Source organism: Phascolarctos cinereus, unplaced genomic scaffold, assembly GCF_003287225.1.
Source record: "Phascolarctos cinereus isolate Bilbo 61053 unplaced genomic scaffold, phaCin_HiC Scaffold_4;HRSCAF=312, whole genome shotgun sequence".
In the NCBI taxonomy this organism is placed as follows: Eukaryota; Metazoa; Chordata; class Mammalia; order Diprotodontia; family Phascolarctidae; genus Phascolarctos; species Phascolarctos cinereus.
Window position 1 is genome coordinate 687,160,591 of NW_027555847.1, and position 17,814 is coordinate 687,178,404.

General features: G+C 41.2%; 1 pseudogene; it reads left to right on the forward strand.

Moving 5' to 3' along the window:
• Positions 1-1,294: 1,294 nt before the first annotated feature.
• On the forward strand, positions 1,295-7,680 carry LOC110220351 (vacuolar protein sorting-associated protein 37A pseudogene; annotated as a pseudogene).
• The last annotated feature ends 10,134 nt before the right edge of the window (positions 7,681-17,814 follow it).

The window sequence follows — 17,814 nt, forward strand, 5'->3', positions numbered from 1 at the left end:
AGAAGGGAAGACTAATGAGCAAAAGGAATTTTAAAAAGGAGGAATGAAGGAAAAAGAAGCAAGGAAGGAGTGAATGAAAAAGGAAAGTAGGGAGGGAAAGAAGAAGAGGAAAAGAGAAGGTAGTGGAACAGGTTCATCAGACTGGAAAAAAGCACTCCAGATCATTTTACCTCATTTCCACCAGACAGAAGCCTCTTCCTTTCTGTTGCGTGAAGTACTTGAGACAAGGTGATGCTGACAGAATGGTGCATAGAATCATTGTTGGAGGGATTCCAAGGAAGGTTGGGAATTGGGAGAGGGGCACACATCTTCTCTTGCCCCTATTCCAAGAAGCAAAGCAGAGTAATGCCACAAGAGGATAGTCTATATCTTAAGAGGCAGCTTTTCCAGAGCATCCCCATACCCCAATCTGGCCACATCTCTCTAAGGGAATTCACCTCTGCCATTCAGCAACTAGACAAATACCTCTCAAACACCTACTATGTATAAGACACAATGATACAAGTGTGAAGAAAAATAAACAAAACAAGTCCTTGGCCTCAAAGGTCTCACATTCTATTTGGGAGTAAGATAAACTCAGGGAAAGAAATATGGGTTAATCTCAAGAGAGAGCCATCACTGGGTAGTGGTCAAGAAAGATTGCGTGAAGTAGATGGCACCTGGATTAGATGTTTTTAAAAATTTTTTTAGTCTGAAATAAATAAATAAAATAACCTTTGCATTACACACAGCAGAATAACAAAAGGAGATTCCATATGAAACTGAATATTCATTTCACCTAGCTTCCCTCATGAAAGACAATTTGTATTAAATTTCATACCTTACTTTCAAAATTATCCTGCTTGTCTGTATTTCTTGCTCTCCTTCTATTCTCTTCTGTGCATTAAAAATAAATGTTATAAGGGCCCTTTCTTTGAGGGGGGGTGTTATTATTTCCAACCTCTTTTCCTTATTCTCTCCTCACATTCTCTCCCACCATTAAAGAGCATGGAAAGAAAGGGAGAAAACCCCTTGTAACAAATAAGCAAAGTCAAGCAAAATGAATCCACATCCATATGTAGCTTTCTGTTTCTGTTTTTGTTTCCATCATCTTGTTGATGTGGGTTGAACCTTAAAGGAAGATAAGGATCCTAAGATGTGACAATGATGAGGGAGGGTATTCTAGGCAAGGGGAGCAGCCTGAACAAAGGCCTAGGGGAGGGAGATGGAAGGTGCAGTTAGAGGGAGAGACTGTAGCTCTGGCTGGCTGGAATGGAGAATTCATGAAGGCAAGGAGTATTGAAATAAGGCTGTAATGGCAGGCTGGAGCCAGTTTGTGAAAGGTTTTAAATGCCAGGCTACGGAGTTAGAATTTTATCTGATCCGCAGTGAGAAGCCTGTGTGTTGGAAAGTGACGCAATCAGATCTGTGCAATACGAAGTTTATTTTTGGCAGCTGTGAGGAAGATGGATTGAGAAGTGGGGAGAAGGGAAGCAACAAGAGATTATGGTTGTCCAGGCAGCGGTGATGAGTTCCTGAAGTAGAACTGTGGTATTGTGAGTGGAGGCAAGGGGATGGATGGGAAAGATGCCATAAGGATGGAATTGATGAGACCTGGCAGCTGATTGTATAAGGTGGGGTGAGGGAAAAGGAAGAATCAAGGATGACTCAAACAGGGAAAAGGGGAAGAAAGAAACAGAGAGAGAGAGAGAGAGAGAGAGAGAAGAGAGAGAGAGAGAGAGACAGACAGACAGAGACAGAGAGATGCAGAGAGAGAGAGAGACAGACAGACAGACAGAGACAGAGAGATGCAGAGAGAGATGGAGAAAAAGAGAGATGGGGAGAGAGAGAGACAGAGAGACAGAGAGATGCAGAGAGAAAGATGGAGAAAAAGAGAGATGGGGAGAGAGAGAGAGAGAGAGAGAGAGAGAGAGAGCGAGAGAGAGACAGAGACAGAGACAGAGACAGGCATAGACAGACAAAAGAGACAGACAAATAGAGATAGATACAGAGAGAAACAGACAGAGATAGAGAGAGAGAGAAAGAGACAAACAGAGATAAAGACAGACAAAGGGACAGGCAAAAACAGACAGAAAGAAACAGAAGGAGAGAGAGAGAGACAGAGAGACAAAGACATAGAGACAGAGAGACAGAGACATAGGGTAGAGCTGTGTAGGCATCTGATTTTTTTTTTTTAAATCTAGGACTTCCTCTATGGGTTCATTAGTATAAGCAACACCCAGTGAAGGAACTTTCTCTACTAACTCAGACCTGAAACCACTCTATAATTTTAAATTTTGGGGGCACTGAGAGGCTGAGTGTCTTGCCCAGGGTCACACAGCCAGTATGTGTCCGAGGCTAGACTTGAAATTATATCTTTCTTACTCACTCTAAGGTGAGTTCTCCATCTATTATCAATTACTGTACATTGCCTCTGCCCCTGAGGGAACAATAGCACAGCTCATTCATTCATTCATTCATCTCCCTATGATCCATCCACCTACCCATTTATTTTATTTGCTTGTTTATTTATCTATTCATTCATTTTTCAATCACCTATGTATCTATCTATGTATCTATTTCATCATGGCCCTGGAAGACGGTTTCAATCCCAAGAGCTCTGGGAGCTTCTGAATGTCAGAGATCAGGTTATGCTTTGGAGACTATCTAAGGGACCCAGAGAAGCATCTGATTTGTTAGGATAAGCATGGTGCGGGCTGGAGTGTGATGCTGCCTCAAGTGACTCAGAAAATAGTATAATAATCTGTTCTCTATTACCTCCTCCTTTGAGGTACCTATTTTTTTTAGTTAAAGGCTAAGGTAAGTAACCGTGGGGAAGTGGGATGCATCAGCCCTAGTTCAAAGCCACAGGGAGAATCCTGGGACTGACAGCAGGGCGTGGGTATTAGATCACATCTATTACTTGAAATTGAAAGGTTGCCTGAAATACTAAAATTTCTGCAGGTTCCTTGGTTATTGTAAGAAAAGGATCATCCAAGCCCAGATCCAGGCCTGGAAGAACCTCAGGGGCAACCTAGTAAAAAGCCCCTCATTTTACAGGCAGTGTGGAAAGATGGGTACGGTCAGACTGTGAAGGGTTTTGAATGCTGTACAGAAAACTTTGTATTTGATCTTAGAGGCAATAGGAATGAATGAATAGGAAGGAATGAGACATTTCATGTCTCAATAAGTCTAGCCTTTACACATGGAAAATGCTCTGGAAAGTTTAGACCCTATCCCCAACTCTCCAGATGAGTGCAAATTGCTAGAGGCAGCTAGGGGGTGCCATAGGACCCTGGATAGTCAGGATTGTTGTTTATCCTTCGTTCTTGAAGAGGACCATGAGATCACCGAAGTGATGCCATGACATGCAAGTGAATTGGATTTAAGTGAGGGAGGGCCGTGCAAAGTCACCAGCCTCACTTTCTCCTCCAGAGCCATGTGGCTTCCAATGGCCAGATATAGATCAGGATAACTGGAGATGGCCCTGGGATAGTCAGGAAGACCTGAGTTCAAATCCTGCCTCAGACATTCAAGTAGCTGTATCTCCCTGGGCAAGTCATCTAACCTGTCTACCTCAACTGTAAAGTGGGGATAATTATAGTACCTCCCTCCCAAGGTTGTTTTGAAGATCAAATGAGATAATATTTGCACATAGTGGGTACTTAATAAATACTTGTTTCCTTCCAAGTAGAAAGAAAGAGAAGGAAGAAATATCTTATATGTACTGTTCCTTCTTGACATAGGATCATAGATTCAGAGCTAGAAGAAATCTTAGGAATCTTAGTCCAATCCCTTCATTTTCTATATTGAGGAAGGTAAATATATGCCCAGTGTCAGTCAGGTGGTTCATATAATAACCTGGTTATGTGATTCTGAAGTCACTGCTCTTTCCATTCCCATATCCTACCTCTCTAAGACATGCTCATTTCCAGACAACCTACCCCAATTCTAGGGATTGCTGGGTAGAAACCCAAGGGGTTTGAGTCTTAGGAATCACCTCCTGCATGGATACATCCTTCAGGTCCTGGAGAGACCCCCTTGTCACACTGGTGCTGCCTAGCCCCTCCCCCCACAGGCTGGCAGTGATGGGCTCCATTACAAAGTTTTTGCCAGTCATCAGAATATAGGTTTTATTGGGGCCATGTGGGAGGAAGTGTTGATGTGACATCATGCTTGCCTACCACTGGAACTTAAGGACTAATAAATCATATTCTCGAACACCACCTGTGTTTATTGTTCATTAAACAAAAACTTGCAGAATGCTGCCTTCAAGGAAAAGTCCCTCAAAAGTGAATGCCAGTGTATGTTGCCTAGTGAAATATGCAATTAGTCTTCTGGGCAGACTTTTCTGATTTTCATCAAGATGAGGCAAATAGGTAACAAAAAAGAAGAGAGGGACAAAGGAGCTTCTACATGGGGAAAATGCACAGAAAGCACAACCCAGTGGCAAGAGGGTAGAATCTGAACTCAGAGGACCAGGCTCTGTCACTACCTGAATGACCTTGGACAAGGCTCTTAATCTCTCTGGCCTTCAGCTTCCTCATTGGCAAATTGAATGGGTTGGTGTCAATGTTTGCCAATGGCTCTAAATCTATGATACTATGTCCTTCAGGCATTTACTAGCTGGGGGACCCTAAGCACGGGCTGACCTTTGTCTGCCTCAGTTTCCTTATCTGTAAAATGGGAATAATAATAACACCTATCTCTGATGGCTGTAATGCTCAAATGAGATAGCTGTGAAGTGCTTGACATAGTGCCTGGCACAGAGAAGTCACCATATAAATGTTAGTTACAATGGTGATGATGAACATGACTCGTGGACCTTGGGCAAGCCACTTAGCCCTGTCTGCCTCAGTTTCCCCATCTGTAAAATGAGCTGGAGAAGGAAATGGCCAACCACTCCAGTATCTTTGCCAAGAAAATCCCAAATGGGGTCATGAAGAGTCAGACACAACTGAAAATAACCCAGCAACAACAAAGGTGGTACGTTGGATCAAGTGCTGTACTTGGAGTGAGGAATAACCGCACCCTTCCCCAAAAATGGGCTCATGAAGAGTCAGACACGCCTGAAAGGACTGAACAACAGGAGTTAGAATGGGCCTCAGGGGTGATCTAATCAGACTCTTAGTTGGAAAGAGTTCAGCAGATCACTATCTAGCTTTTGTTCGCAGACCTCCAGTGAGGGGGTACTCCCACATTCTGAGGTGGCCCATTCTCTAATAAGACAGCTGTAATTGGGGCTTCTCTTATTTTAAGACTATGGGCCTCTGCAAATTTTACCCCCTTCTTCCTAGTTATGACTCCTGGGGCTGGGGGTGGAAGCAACAGAAAAAGAGGCATCATAGGTTAGTGGAAAGAGTACTAGAACGCTAGATTTGAACTCAGAGGATTTGGGTTTGGTTCCTGACTCTGCCATTAATACTTCTGTGACCATGTGACCTTGGAAAATTCACATGATCTCTTTTGACTTCATTTTCCTCATTTATAAAATGAGGGAAAGTTGGACTAAAATACCTTCAAGCTCTGAACCTATTCTCTCTCCTCTCTCTCTCTCTCTCTCTCTCTCTCTCTCTCTCTCTCTCTCTGTGTCTCCCCCTCCCTCCTTCCCTCTCTCTCTCTCTCCCTCCCCCTCCCTCCCTCCCCCCCCCCCCCCCCTCTCTCTCTCTCTCTCTCTCTCAAGCAATAGGGGTCAAGTGACTTGCTCGGGGTAACATAGCTAATAAGTGTCTGAGACTGGATTTGAACTCAGGTCCTCCTGACTCCAGGCCTATTCTCTTAAAATCTAATTCCTCTTCTACTAGACAGTCTTTCATGAGCTTGAAAACAGCTAGTATGACTGCCATGAGAATTATTTTCTAAGCTAAATATTCCAAATTTTTTTCTACCAAATTTCTGATTTATGACTTTAAGGTCCTTCACCATCCTGGTTGGCCTCTTCTGGATATCCTCCAGTTTATCAATGTCATTCCTATAAAATGTGCCTAGAACTAAATACAATACTTCAAGAGAGATCTGACCAGGTCAAAATATAGTAAAACAGTCACGTGCTTATATCCATTAGCTAGGCCTCTCAAAGCAGTCCAAGATAATATTATCTTTTTTAGATGCCATATTATACTGTTGATTCATACTGACCTTGAAGCCCATTAAAACCCACAAATCTTTTTTATTTGACCCGTTATCTACCCACACCTCCCCCATCTTAGACTTGTGAAGTGAGTTAGGTATAATGGTGCTAAACTCCCAGGTTATTCTGTGTTTTCACGTCCTGTTCCTGATGGCTTCTTACTCATGTTTAATTCATTTAACTCAAGGTTTCCCCATCCATGTGAGTACCAATGGCCATTTCATAGAACGGCCACTGCTAGCTATTTCACAGCACCAATAACTCATGGAAAGTGATTCCTCATAAATTAATTCCTATTATTCCCTCCCTGACTGACTGAAGGGCCTATGGCTCACAAATGAGTGGGTGAGCCCACCAGTCTGACATGCCTTGTCCTTGGCCAAGGAATGACCTGGATCTTTCCACTGAGCAAGAGCTGAGTGGTGTCCGTGGCCAGGAATGGCAGTGGGGGTAGAGTGAGGGGTCTCATCAGCCTCCAACATTAGAATCAGTGTCTCATCAAGTCCCAGCATGGTGCACACCAGCATATCTGAAATACAGAAAGACATGGAGTACAGATTACTATTCACAGTAAACTTTATAATCAATATAATGTATAATAAAATAAAATATATAATAGGTAATGCAACATAATCAATATTTTGCTTCCTCCTCAGTGGCCAGTGTTTATCCTCTAAAACAACAAGAATTTAATAGACATACGTGGAGTGTACATTACCTATTCATTAGCAAACAATTTTACAATGTATTCCGACCTTGGACAAATTATTTAAAGTCTCTTGGATGATTTTGGAAGAATGCTCCAGGTTAGGCCCCCAATTCAGCATTTTTATACCTGTGCAGTGACCAGCGGAATGCCTCCTTATGCTGCTCAGGGTTTTGCATTTCTTCCTTCACGTCTTCAGAAAGAAGCAAACTAACCTATGATCTCTGTCCCAGGTGCTGACACTATTTCTTCAGCCTCAAGTTATTCCACAGCCAATTCTGCTGCTCTCTCCTTTGGTTTCCTCTCAAATCTGCCATCACCTATTCCCACAACAGATGCTCCAAAGCTGATACGTCAAAATGGGTTTGGTTACAAGATGCCCGATGTGAACTCTCAGAATTCAGCCCGTTGAAATGAAGAAGAAATATGCCCAAAGGAGGTTTCCACTTTGCCCCAGCTGAAGCAAGTCATTAATGACAAGTCATTAGGACTTGGTAATGAGTAGTGGATATCTTGCTCCCCCCAAATCTCCATCTAGAGCCCAGCCAGGAAGCCAAAAGGCATGTGGTCCTAGACAAGTATCAGCTGCTTACTTTAATCTGACTTTGAAAAGGAAATGCAAAGGCAGCATGAATTCAGTGAGAGTTGCACTGAGTGCCCTCCAGGAAAGGTTGAAGGTGGAGGCCCAGGAGGCATGGAAGGAGTGTGACACTCTTGCAGAGGATTTCCTCAACAGGAAAATGGAATAGATAGTTTTGTCAGTAGCTTCATGGAAAAGAGAACAATTTGCCATTGTCAAAGAACTAAAGAGAAGATGTTTCAGCTGTCAAGAGCCACGTACATCCAGGTCCACGATCCCCTCTAAATTTTCCTGAATGCATGAATTGCCAAGAGAAGAATGAGCAACCCCAATTAAGCCCATTTTTAAATAGATGTGATTTGCAAACAGGCATTTTATCCTAATGGTTGTGTTATGTAGTAGTGATTAACTGTATCCATTGCATAGACCAGGGCCTGATTCTGTGCAAATTAGGTTGCCTTTTGTTATTTTTGTTTGAGAAATCCTTCTGCATTCTTTGCATTAAAAAGTACTCTGTATTTATTGTTGATAAAGCCTTTTACCATATTTAAGTTTCTGCTGCTATTCCCTGCTTATTAGAGATTAAATACTTATGCATACAATTTTGGATAAATTAGAATATTTTCTACATTCATATTCTTTTAAGTTCATATTTTTAATTGAAGTAGACTGGTTTATTTATAAAGAAAATCTTGAGCTTATTTTCTTCTGCAGCTTTTTTTGAAGTTACTGTTTGGGTTAGTGGTCATTAAAATATCACGTTCTCTTTATCTTTCTGGAAAAGTTTTGTGCCTAAGTGATCATGCCAATATATCCAGTTTTTAATCAGTATAAAGTCTTATAGCAGGTTATTGTAGTGTGTTATTGATTTTAGTTTGAACAAGAGTTCCAGAGGTTCCCTGGCCCTGACCTGGCAGGTCCCTCAGTTCTCTAAGGACCAGCCTCACAGGGCTTTGTCCAAAAGGCTGGTCACCCACCTGGTGATTTGTGTTGTGTGCTTCTGGCCATAACAGCTCACAAAGACACATCTGGCCAGGTCTGATCTGTGCCTGTGCAGGGAGGATGACCTCTTGCACCTTTGAAATAATGAAGGATACAATGAATGATTCTGAAGCCAATACCTGTTCTGCAAATGTATCATTTTGATATTTTAAATGAAAGCTGTGTCCAGAAGGAGAAGGGCCCCACATGTAGGGTCCCATTCAGTAGGACTTGCTAGGCTCCCCTGAAAAAGAGATGAAATTCTGGTCATTTGGACATGGATCTTCTAAATAGCTCATTACAAGAGGTGTAATAGAAAACAAACCCACAACTGAGTGGCTTTGCAGGGGGAATATCTGGACACAGACAAGCCAACCATATTTTCCCTAACCTCTGTCATTGATGAATATTACCTCTGATTGGAGACCAAGTGAAATTAGTGTGAGACAATGGAAATATTACAGGATTTGAAGCGAGAGGATCTGGGTTCTTATCATAGCTTTACCATTTCCTTGGGCCGGGCATGTGACCTCTGTGGGCCTCAGTCTATAAAGGAGGCATTGTGTGATTCTTTGGGTGCATGGGCCAACTTACATAAAATAAGAAATTGGACTATAACACTCTCTGTAATCTCATGAACGAGTAAAACCACGTATGCTTTTCTTGTAAAAAAAAAAGACATTATTCCTGTTTATTTTAACCTAGTACCAATCATCTGTTCTTCTAGGCTTTGAAACAGACGGTGATATCTCCCAAGTGGAACTCCACTATGTTGCGCAAACATAACTGATGAGAAAGACACCTTGTACCTATCTCTTCCTTGTCCTTGCTTAATTATTCATCTTTTTAAATGAGAGTCGGAGGATTCGAGTAATGATCTTGATATTTTAAATCTTCACCTAAAATTGCCTCAATTCCTGCAATTCATTGCCTAGTCTGATCAGAGAAGGAAACTATATCCTCAGAGTCCTAAAGCTGTCTGCATATATTAGGGGAAAGTTGAGTGTACACTAAAAGGTGCTCTTGTATATATATATATATATATATATATATATATATACAGAGAAGCCTGTCTATGCCTGAGCAGGATCTGTACGTGTTGTAGGTAGGAAGGAGGGGAGGGGAATTACAAGATCATAGGATGATGGGATTGAGAGCTGGAAAGGTCTCTAGAGAGCATCTTTTCCAACCCTTTCAATTTGCAGATGAGAAAACTAGGGACCAGAAAAGTGAAGGTGCTTACCTTTGGCCACACAGTATGTCAGAGAGGACTCTGCATGTCCCTGTATATCTTAGTGAGGATATTTATATGAGGGGGCAGTTACTGTAGATATCAGAGTAGAGCCATATAGGAAAGTCTATGTATGTTAGAGAGGATAATTTGTATATGTTGGGGGTGGGGAGGGAGGGTGCATTACTAATGCCACAGAGAGGGTGACTACTTGGGACACTTTTAGCCAACATTTGTGTAGTACTTTGAGCTTTATAAATATTATCTCATTTTTTCTTCACCATAACCCTGGGAGGTATGTGCTATCATTATCACCATTTTACATTTGAGAAAACTGAGGCAGACAAAGGGAGTTATATAGCTAGTATTCCTGGGACATAGTAGGCTCTTAATAAATGATTGTTGACTGACTGACAAATCCTTTTTACATTGATTGGAACTTGGACAGTACCATTTGCTAACAGATACTCAAAGACATCATAAAATAGAGTCATATTATAAGGAAAGGTTGGATTCTGCCATAAATAGCCTTTCTCAGGAGCTTGGGGGGGATGGGAGGCAGGGGCAGACACCATCAACAGGCTAAAAAGCAGTTTGCTATGACAGTTTACTTCAGGAATTAGCCATAAAAGCAATAAAAAGAATGACATGTGACCAATGATTTCACTTCCTACTTGTATGAAGGACAAGAGGAATTTTGCATTGACCTGTAGAGACCATTCTCTTCAGCTCTTTCTCCACCACCAACGGTCAGGGGATGAAGAGAAGAGAAGTCATGGCTGAGGGGTGCTTATATGTACCTATGGGGATTTGCAAACCTGTCAGAAACAAAGTTCACAGTCATCCTTGGGGTAGGTGTTTGGGGATAGGACAAAGATTCTCCTATGCTTTGTAAAATCCTTTCCTGGTGATTCATGTGGGGACAGATGATGCCACTAGAAGGAATCTAGAAAGCATTTCTAGTGATTACAAAGCTCTCCCAAGAATAAAATTCTAATGACAAAAAAAAAAAACCCAAACCAGAGCAAACCAAAATGAAAGAAAAATGGGGAATGATTTTAAGAGAACAATGTGCTAATACACACTTCATCAACCAAATTATAGTGCACAGATATGCACAAAAGGTGGATGCAGCAGCAGGTAATAGAGAGAAGTAGGAAAGAAGAAGGAGTAATTTGCAGAAGGGCAGTCTTATTTTCATTTAAGGAAAATACTCCAAATTATTCAAGTTGTCCCAGAATGGAATGGCTGAAACCCCCAGTTTTCATTCTTGCGCGCGCGCGCGTGTGTGTGTGTGTGTGTGTGTGTGTGTGTGTGTGTGTGTGTGTGACCCACTCTGCCTTTTGCTGTATTCTGCAGACTATCAGACTTTGCCATCTGCCCTGGAGCCCTTTTTCTCTTCCTTTCCCTCTCCCAGCTGCTTTCCAGAGCTGGAACCATAATCAAATGAGTACTGCCTTTATGACTTGAAAGGGCTTTGCAATTACCTCTGCTATGCTTTACTCAGCACTCCCGTGACTTCCCAAACCAAAATACATTTCCCTGGCCACCGTTCCTCTTTATATGTTGTCTCCCTCTATTAAAATGTAAGCTTCATGTAGAAGTTTTCCCCTTCCTTGAGGGCACAGACTTACTGGCTTTTGTATGAATGTTCCCAGCACATAGCACAGTGCTTGGCATACTAGAGTATAAGTCTGTCAAGGACAGGTACTGTCTTTCTTTTGGCTTCTATCTGTATCTCCAGCGCTTAGCATAGTGCTTGACACATTGTAAATGCTTACTTAATGACTGTTTACTGGACATAGTGACCACTTAAAAAATGTTCCATCATTCATTCATTCACAATGGAAGTAGTGGGTTTTTCCCTCACTGGAGCTCTTCAAGCAAAGGCTGGAAGACCCCTTGCTGGGCACTGTTTAGAGGCGATCTTTGTTCAGTAACCAGCAGAGAGGAGTGTATTGATACCTTCTGAGATTTCTTTTAACCATGAGATTCTGTCTGTATTTATCAAAGGCAGGGAAGTCTCTGCAATGTTACAATACTATTATATATCAGAGTGGGAGGTTTGTATGAAGCTGGGTTGAATGCAAGGAGGAGAGAGAGTCTCTATACGTGTTGGAGGTGGTATTTGTGCCGAGGCTTAAGGTTTAGGTCCTGAGAAGGAAACTCTCCCATTTTCTCACTCCATCTTCAGTCTTGAGTTCATAGATGCAGTTGAGCTGGCTACAGTCATGCCTGTTAATCGTGTTTTCTTTTTGGTTGCCTAATTGAGAGAAGGTAATTGCATAATGGGCTGATAATACCCTGCTTTCTGGAAGGGGCTGTTAGTTTAATTGAATTCTTTTTAGCTCAATGAGAAGAACTCTTCTCATAGTTGCTGGCTGAATGTGACTTCTCTCCTTTTCTATTAGCTTTTAGGTACTCAGGACACACACTATACAGAAGTACTGCCCTCTGTGCCCTCCCTGACATCTTCCTGGTGCAAAGCAGCCTCAGATGGCTTCACAATTCTGATAGTTATACTAGGAAAGCCTGGGGGTGGGAGAGATGGTGGAGATGCCTTCCACAAATAACATATACTGGCTCGTGTCCCCAAAGTGTACCGTGTCCTTTGCAACTGCTTTGATGAAAATTAATCATTTCCCATGCCTTGGGAAATTCAGGAACTTTGGATGAGAGGAGCTCAGTCCCTTTTTACTCTGCCTATGCCTGGCAGATTTGGGCTGGTGAGGTAGTGGATGTGCATGCAGAAGATAATACTTAGCTAGCATTTATATAGCACTTTAAGGATGGCAAAGCGCTTTACAAATATTATCTGATTTTGTCCTTGCAAAATACCCTAGGAGACATTTGTTGTCTTTCAGTTGTGTCTGACTCCTCATGGCCCAGTTTGGGGTTTTCTCGGAAAAGACACTGGATTGGTTAGCCATTTCCTTCTCCAGCTAATTTTACAAATGGGGAAACTGAGGCAAACAGGGTTAAGTGAATTATCCAGGGTCACACAGCCAGTAAGTGTCTGAGGCTATATCTGGACTCAGGTAGATGAGTCTTCCTGGTTAGCTCAGTGCTCTATTCACTGAACCACCTAGCTGCCCAAAGGAAGTAAGGTGTTATCAACAACAACAACAACAATAACAATAACAACAACATCTACCATTTATTTAGTACTTTTTATGTGCCAGGTACTGTGCTAAGTGCTTTGCAGTTATTCTCTCATTTGATTCTTACCCAACTCTTGGAGGTAGGTGCTGTTATTATCCCCATTTTTACACTTGAGGAAACTGTGGCAGATAGAGGTTAAGTGACTTGCCCAGGGTCACAGGGCTAGGAAGTGTCCAAGAGCAGATTTGAACTCATCTTCCTGACTCTAGGCCCAGAGCTCTATCTTCTTTGATATGTAGCTGCCCCATTAAGGAAAGTGAGACAGACAGAGGCTAAGTGACTTACCTAAGGTCACACAACTTTTAAGTATTTGAAGCCAGATTTGAGTCTAAGTCTTCTTAACCCCAGGTCCAGTGCTCTATCCACTGCTCCCTTTCCCCTTAAACTTATTCCTACTCTCCTTGGGGATTTCCTCCAAAGTCTTGTGGGTTTTCTCTCTTCACACTAAGTCAGATAATTGTATAAGATAGAAACCTGGATTCTTTCAAACATGCCCAGAATTCACAGAAGGCAAAGTATAATTAAATTGAATGGAAGTGCTGGGCCTTCAGAGAATGGGGATTCACCTGAATTGGATTAATCAGGAAATGCTTTGTGGTGAATGTGGGACTGGAATGTGCTATGTTATTTAAAGGAATTGGGGATATTTAACCTGGGGAAGACTGAGAAGGTTCATGATAGCTGTCTTCTAGTATTTGAAGACCTGTCATAGAGAAGAGTGACTGGATTTAGATTTGTAAGGGACCTTAGTGACCAGTGAATCTCATTTTACAGATTTGGAAACTGAGGCTTACTGAAGCTAAATTACTTGCCCAAGGTCATACAGATAATAAATGTCTGAGGTGGGTTTTGGACCCAGTTTTTTCTGACTCCAAATCCTGTGCTCTATCCACTAAAGCATGCTGCCTCTGAAAAGCAGTGATTAGAAGCTGTAAAAAAGCAAAATGAGGCACCATGTAAGGAAAGATTAATTAAGATTGTCCACAATTGGAATGGGGATGCCTTCAAGGTAGTGAGTTTTCCCTCAGTTCAAGCCTTTAAGCAGAGATTGAATGACCTGCTGTCAGGAATGCTGCAGAGGGAATTGTGTGGGTATAGGGTTGGATCAGATGACCTTTGTGGTCCCTTCCAACTCTGACGTCCTATGATTTTGTGGTTTCTGCAGCTGAGTCATGAAGGATGGATAAGAGCTGAGGATGTAGCGAAGAAGAAATGGATCCAATACGAAAGTATTTTTTGATTATTTTTTCTTTTGTGGTAATGAAGAAAAATTACCCAATCACTTGATTAGGAAGTTCTATGCAAAATACCTTGAGAGTCAAGGACAGAGAAAACTGCCACCGAACACCTTTCCCTGGGACTCAAAAGACATGAGATTAATTGTTAACTTTGCATATAGTAGTTGTGTGACCTTTAGCAAATAATTTCTTTTCTTTGGGCCTCAGTTTCCTCATCTGTAAAATGATGGGGTTAGATGAGATAACCTAAAAGTTCCTTCCCAGCTCTGACATTTGGTGATTCTAGGACTCAGGAAATCTGATTGCAGTGCCTCAATCTATCATCAACTTGCCATTGAGCAACTGAGCATTTGGAGCAATTGAGCAATTCTTTGAGTGTCAGCTTTCTAATCTCTAAAATGGAGAAGGAACTCAGACCTATTGTGGGATTCAAGTGACAAAATACTCAGAGAAGTGCCTTGAGCAGTGCAAACTTTTATCAAAATGCAAGCCAGCTTTGGAGAGTAGATTTCAGTCTAGAAGGTATTTGAGGGGTTATCAGAGAGAGTTCAGCCTTGGAAAAATACCTCTGCTTCCCTAGAACTCAGCCTCCTCATCTACAACCAAATTATCGAATCTTAAGTGGAAGGGATCTCAGAGGTCAACTAGTCCAACCTTACTTTAAGAGAACTTTTATCTAATGACGATTGGTCGTCCAACCTTTGCTTGAAGACCTCCAGGGAGGGATAAGTCACTGCATCAACATTTTTCATTTTTGACAACTCTAATTGTCTGAAAGTTTTCCTTTACATTAAGCTTCAATTTGTCCCTTTGTTACTTTTACTCTTTGCTATTAATTCTGCCCTGTAGGGCCAGGCAGAATGATTCTATTCTGTTTTCTAAGCAACAGCCCTTCAAATACTTGGAGACAGTGAATATGCTACACCCTGTAGCTTTTGTGCTCCAGACTAAACATTCCCACTTCCTTTGAATCACCCCTATATGTTATGGCCAATCTTGGTGGCCTTATCTGGATACTCTTCAATTAATGTATATCTTTCCTGAAATGCGTTTCCCAGAACTGGGCCCAATATTTCAAATGTGGACTGACCAAGGCAGAATTTTGTGGGATGGTTATACTCTTAGTCCTGGATGGCCTATCTCTTAATGCACTCCAAGAAGGTTCCTAAAGTCGCTTTCAGCTCTCATTCATCAATAAAGCCCTGAAATTGGTACTAGGAAAAGCTAAATAGCTTCATTTTTGCAGAAATTGATCACAAACATTCATCTTAGTAAGGGAAAACATGGTCTTCCATGTCATTTAGGAAAGGCAGAGATTTGGATAAAGGGAACATTTATTCACAGGCCTTGCTATTGTCTTGGGAACTCAGAATAGTTAGCTCTTAGAAAAGGAAAATTAGAGGGGACATGATGTCTGTCTTTAAGTATTTAATGAGCTGTCAAGGGTAAAAGGAATTCAACCTGTCTGCTTGGTCCCAGAAGACAGAGCTAGAAGTAATGGAAAGAACGTCCAAAGAAGAAGACTTCTTAATTGAAGTGAACTCTTTTTATGAGGTGGAGCTATCCAGCAATGAGTTCTCCTTATGCATTCTATGTTCTGATTGGGTGACTTGCCATCCTCTCTTCTTGTCTTATCATTTCCCATCTCCATGTTTTTGTTTACATTTTTCTCTCATGCCTGGAATAGCTTCCTTCCCCCACCATCTCCATCATTTGAAGTCTTCTTGATTATTTAAAGGCTCAGCTCCCAGGTCATGAAGCCTAATTTTCTTAATCTTATACCTCTAAGCTGAAAGTGTTTGACTCTCCCTTCAAATTTCCCTTGGCACCTCATCTGCTCAAGGGCCACCTTTCTTTGAGGTCAACCTCCTCCACACCACCCCCAGTTGCTAATGCTTTCTCATTAAAATATATTTTTAGAAGTCTTATATATGTTTGTGTGCTATAGAGTTCAGAATAATGCAAGCTCTGGGGCTGGCCATTTTTGTCTTTATATCTCTAAGCACCTTGCACTCAGTCTTACATCCAGCAGAAGCTTAAAAAAGTTGTTAAGCTAAATTCTTTTGTATCATATATACTCTATTTCATGAGACTATAGATATGAGCTAGAAGGGATCTCAGAAGCAAGTTAATTAAATCACCCATTTTACACATGGGGAAACCAAGGCATAGAGAAGCTAAATGACTTGGCCAAGGTCACACAGGTAATAAAAGTCAGAGGTAGGACTTGAACCCATTCCTGTTACTCAAGGGCTAAGTGTGTTTCCACTACATCACATTGTGTGTCTTTACCCTATTAGGTCATAAACTACCAAAGAACAGGGCTTCTGTCATATCTAACTCTTTACCACCCTCCAGCACCAAATAAAGAACCTTGCACAAGATCAAATGAGATAATGAACATAAAAAGGCTTATAAACTTGAAATACAATATAAATGTCAGCTGCTATTACTACCTTGTTAGGTACTCATGAATAAATAAATATATGTGTGTGTGTGTGTGTGTGTATACGTATACAAAACCATTTAAGGTAAATGGGTGGGGGGCATGTGCTTGGGCATCAGGAAAGGTCTCATGCAGGAGTCTGAATTTTTATCAAAATTAGGGATTTTAAAAGGTGGAGATGAGGAGGGGAATGTTATAGCCTTGGGAGACTGGGTGAAGACATGAAGATAGAATGAGAAATGTCATATGAGGGAAACTGCAAATAAAATAGTTGGATTAGATAGGAAAGTATGTCAAGGAGAGCGATATGTAATGAACTTGGAAAGGTAGATGGGACTTAGGTTATGAATTGTTTTAAATGCCAAGTAGAAGAGTTTGTATTTTATGCTAGAGGCAATAGGGAGACGTGAGAGCTTGCTGAGCAAGGGAGTGACATGGTCAAATAGATAGACAGACAGGAAGACAGGTAGATGATTCATTAATAACTGGTAGATAGAGAAGTACCACCTCATATCTATCAGATTGGCTAATATGACAGAAAAGGAAAATAATATATGTTGGAGATGCGAGGAAAATTGGAACACTAATGCACCATTGGTGGAGTTCTGAATTGATGTAACCATTCTGGAGAGCAATTTGGAACTATGGCCAAAGAGCTATAAAACCGTGCATACCCTTTGATTCAGTAATACCACTACTAGTACTGTGTTCCAAAGAGATCACAAAAAAGAGAAAAGGGCCCACATGTGCAAAAATGTTTACAGCAGCTCATTTTGTGGTGGCCAAGAATTGGAAATTGAAGGAATGGCTAGAAACTGGGGAATGGCTGAACAAGTTGTGGTATGTGAATGTAATGGAATACTATTGTGCTGTAAGAAATGATGAGCAGGCTGATTTCAGAAAATAACATGGAAAGACTTATATGAACTGACACTGAGGGAGGTAAGCAGAACCAGGAGAGCATTGTACACAGCAGTAGCAACATTGTGTGATGATTAACTGTGATAGACTTAGCTCTTCTCAGCAATACAATGATCCAAGACAATTCCAAAATATTCATGATGGAAAATGCTAGCCACATCCAGAGAAAGAACTGTGGAGTCTGAATGCAGATTGAAGCATACTATTTCACTTTTTTGTTTCTTATTTCTCTTGGTTTTTCCCTTTTGTTCTGCTTCTTCTTTCATAACATGACTAAAGTGGAAATATGTTTAACATGATTGTACATACATGATCTACATCAGATTACTTGTTGTCTTGGGGAGGGAAGAAGTGAGAGAAAGAGAAAAATTTGGATCTCAAAATTTTATAAAAATGAATGTTGAAAACTATCTTAAATGTGTAATTGGAAAAAATAAAAT